The 4,371-nt window shown below is 31.1% G+C and overlaps 4 non-coding genes across 4 annotated transcripts; all 4 read right to left on the bottom strand.

The window, feature by feature from the left end:
* Window positions 1-731: 731 nt before the first annotated feature.
* Window positions 732-803, bottom strand: Trnap-ugg. Its single transcript has one exon. It is a non-coding gene; the product is annotated as a tRNA-Pro (tRNA).
* Window positions 804-948: 145 nt separating this feature from the next.
* Trnap-ugg lies at window positions 949-1,020 on the bottom strand. The gene has a single exon. It is a non-coding gene; the product is annotated as a tRNA-Pro (tRNA).
* Window positions 1,021-2,898: 1,878 nt separating this feature from the next.
* On the bottom strand, window positions 2,899-2,970 carry Trnap-ugg. Its single transcript has one exon. It is a non-coding gene; the product is annotated as a tRNA-Pro (tRNA).
* A 140-nt stretch (window positions 2,971-3,110) lies between these two features.
* On the bottom strand, window positions 3,111-3,182 carry Trnap-ugg. The gene has a single exon. It is a non-coding gene; the product is annotated as a tRNA-Pro (tRNA).
* Window positions 3,183-4,371: the final 1,189 nt, after the last annotated feature.

The raw sequence follows: 4,371 nt of genomic DNA, 5'->3' as shown, positions 1-4,371 counted from the left end.
TAAGGAACGGCTTCCATGCGCATATATACATTTATACACAGACGGGCAAAGGGTTAAGGGTGCCTTTGATGTGCGTCGCCGGCCCGCCACCAAGGGCGGCCGCGCGTAGCAGCAGTATATAACACATACATATACACACTTATAACATATATATATGTATATACATTCATAAATATATATATACGCCCTGGAAACCCTTAGGGGTATTTCGTAAATTAGTTCCAAACGCAAACATGGAATTTCTATATTGTTTTTGTCCTGTCACGCTATATATAGCTATATATATATATATAAATAATATAAACTGCAGTATACACGCACTATACATATATATCCAAGTACTATACCTATATTATATGCATATATTTTAATCGCGAAGTCATGTATCTGAAATGTATGTTACACGTGTGTATGATATATATTTATATATTATATTATATATATATAATATAATATAGTAGCTGGCCGTCACATGCAAACAGCTTCGTGATGGTGAGTGGTTTTTGCGCGTCGGTGTTCATTCAATTTGCATAATACGAATATGTATTAATAAACGTGGTATAAACCTTATAAACCCGTATACCATAACGATTTGAGATGCCGTTTGTAAAAAAAAGTGAAATAAAACTGTAATATATTACGAAGTACAAATAAAATTTTTATTTTTATTATGTGAAGACAATGAAACCACATCCGACAGAGACAAAAATTGTATAAAAAATTTTGGTTTCGGGCCTGTCCGGGATTTGAACCCGGGACCTCTCGCACCCAAAGCGAGAATCATACCCCTAGACCAACAGGCCGCGGTGTGTGAGTGTCACGAATAGTCGTGCTATGAAGTGATCGGATTACTACAGAAATTCTCCCACTAGCAAGCGTGATTGTAAGAGAATGTATATTAAAAAAAATTGCAAAAAAAAAAAATTTTATTTGCAACAAAAAGTTATCGGGCCTGTCCGGGATTTGAACCCGGGACCTCTCGCACCCAAAGCGAGAATCATACCCCTAGACCAACAGGCCGCGGTGAAAGAGTTTCACGAACGATCGTGGTTTAGTCACAAACACGCGTGACTGAGACGTAAACAAGAAAAAAAAAGGGAGGCAAGTGGGTATCGCTTTGCTGTATAGTTGAGATGGAAGAGTAGGTCACTGCCCACTGGTCACTATAATGAATGTGTTAAATTTGAATGCAATGACAGGTATCATTGTATGCGAAAAACGATTCTAAACGAAGATGATTTGACAGTTAATGATAATTATAATAGCCTAATAGGTTATATTATATTATTAAATTGTAATATATATCGTTATTTTACTTCATTTCAAAAAAAAATTTAATTTCATACGCTCAAAAATATTTTTCAATATTGCCGCTGGAATTTTTTTTTACAGTTACTTACAGGAAAACTTATAGATAACCTTGTATTGGGTTTTTTAACCTTAGGTATAAATCACAACATTTTATAATTTTCAACTTCAAAATGCCTTGCAAATTTTCGTGATTTTGATATATTTCGTAAACATTTGAACATTAAATACTTATAAACAAATATTGTGATTGAAGATTTTTGATTATTTTTTACTACGATAAGTACAACTTATAATAAACCTTCTATTAAATTTTAAAGATTTTTTGGTAAACCAAAATTTTTTTATCGGCATTTAAAAAAAAAATTTAGAATAATCGAAATTTTAATGGTTTATAAATAGTTCAAAAAAAAATTCTAAATATTTTGAAAATGTAATCGTAAATAGATAAAACTAATATGAAGATTTGGTGAAAATTTCAAGTATTTACAATGATTCGTATTTGAGTTACAGCAAAATCAAAAAATCGATTTTGTCGAAAAGTGGTTATGCGTAGAAATTCTCGTTTTTCCGTTATTTTTCCAGTGTTTTTTCTGACGATTTTGAAAAATACTGGACATTTTTTACTTTTGACCCCCCACAGTACCAATTAGATGAATTTTCCTTTTCAAAGATGGGCTAAAGAAGTCAAAAATCGAAGCATGCACGGTGCCAAGGGGAGAGGGAGGCAAGAGGATGCTCTAGTCCCCTCAGAAAACAGTTCAGCCCCCTCGCCAGCCTCCCTCCTACTGAAAAATATGTACGATAAATAAAATCATAAAACATTATAAATTGAATTTGTTATAAATTATAATAATTAATAATTGATTTTATAAAGTTTGAACAAATAACATCTTTGGACCTTTGGTCTTTTTATTATGGATTAACCTATTAGTATTGTCTGATAAGGTAAAAATTTACTACAATTTCAATAAAATATGTTTTAAATTTTATAAAATAAGAAAAACAACCTTTTATTTTTTTATTATTACCTTAATCATTGAGTACTAATTACTGTATAAAAATAAACAAACAAAATGTAGGTATCCCAAATCATTGCGTTAAAGTTAAGTCAAACAAATTCGTCTCGATTCACAAAGGTATGTAATATTAAACTATTAAAGTAATAAAGGAATTGTCATTTTTGTACATCATTATACATCATCATGTAGTTGTTGAAGGTCTGTGATTTTCTTACAAAAGGAACATAAATAATATTAGACATTATTCTTAAAACATTTTTAACTAATCAAAAGTTTGTACTATATATAGCTAATAGCTATATTATGTTATGTTATATGATACGAAAATATTTATATTTTATTTAAATAACCTTATTGATTGCTGATAAAACCTTAGCCCATGTCAAAAAAATATTTGACACCACTCTGCCCCCCCCCTGGAAAAAATTCTAGTGCCGTGCTTGTTGTTACTACTCCAAAACGCGATGAAAGACATAAAAATAATAAATAAAAAAAAAAATAACAACACACATCATTGTAAAATCAATACATCCGTTCAGAATCTAAAAAAAATATAGAAAAAAAATTTGGGCCTGTCCGGGATTTGAACCCGGGACCTCTCGCACCCAAAGCGAGAATCATACCCCTAGACCAACAGGCCGCGGTGTTTAATTAACAAAACGTTCACCATTTAGAACGATGTCTGTGAAAGGTATCGTCGAATAGAAGTCGATTTATCTACGTGGAACCGGTTCGAACGAATATAAAAAAAAGTTTAAAAAAAAATGCAAAAATTTATTCGGGCCTGTCCGGGATTTGAACCCGGGACCTCTCGCACCCAAAGCGAGAATCATACCCCTAGACCAACAGGCCGCCTTGAGAAATTGAGTCATTCGTACTCTATTTAAGTTACATTCAAATATATGTTTATACAATAGTTGTTTTTATTCATATACTTAACCTAACCGATTTATTATATTCGATGATTCCCCTTCTTTTCTGTTTCTCTCGTGGTTATCACTGACGTCGTTCACCAACACCAACATCACTGGCTGCTATAACGCCGCTCTAACAAATATACGCGTGACGGTAATTTTCAGTTCGTTGCATTCCATTAGATACGGAGTGTCGGAATATCTTCCTTCCTATCAATATATTTTAGCGTATACATTATGGTATGGGGTGATTTGCCAAGTTTGTTCACCCATATGTTTTCCTTTGTTTAATACGATCGCAATAATAACAATGAATTTAGGTAGGTACCTACTCAAATTCTGTAATTTTGGAACTTTAATGTATACTCGTTTATCGAAGAACCTCATTATATCAGAAGTTATGATACTTAGATTTTTAACACCACTTTTAAATGTCCTGTCTAGCGTAGATATATCGATTGCGCTGAAATTACCTTTTTACCTGAAATAAATCTATCAATTGCGCCGATTTTTTTTACACATTTATTATGCCGGTTATCAATCCGTTAAATATTTGTTAATTAATAATTATTTATTTTAATAATAACAAAATGTAAAATCCTTACATTAATATTTTTTTTTTTTTGGTTACACAATCTATACAAATTAAGTACAATAAGCGTAAATGATAATAAGAGTAAATACAGACATTGAAGATTTGAGTTGGAGAAGCCACTCACTGACAACACTCCTTATTTACATCAATATAAAATTAAATTGTAGTACATTTGTAGCATTTTACTTTGTATTTAATTGCTTCTTTAGACTGTACTATTTTTGCCTTTTTGGCGTTACCTAAATAAATTGTAAAATTATTTTGTAAAAAACCAATCGTTAGGTATTTGACTTATATTATTTTAATCATTTAAAAAAATTTACATTGTATTTAATTGCTTTTTTTGCTTTGATTTTAATAAAAAAAAAATTATGGTAAACTTGTACTTATACTGTTGATTGAAAAAAATACTGTATAATAATATGATACATCGGTTATTGTTTAATAAACAGTCGGCGGAATCAACATTAACAAATATTCGGCGGAATTAATTTAGAAAAATATCAGGCGGAATCGATATTCAGCGGAATTG

The sequence above is a fragment of the Rhopalosiphum maidis genome, chromosome 1, assembly GCF_003676215.2.
Source record: "Rhopalosiphum maidis isolate BTI-1 chromosome 1, ASM367621v3, whole genome shotgun sequence".
Taxonomy (NCBI): Eukaryota; Metazoa; Arthropoda; class Insecta; order Hemiptera; family Aphididae; genus Rhopalosiphum; species Rhopalosiphum maidis.
The sequence above is the reverse complement of the archived record's forward strand: the minus strand, read 5'-3'. Positions and strand labels throughout refer to the sequence as shown.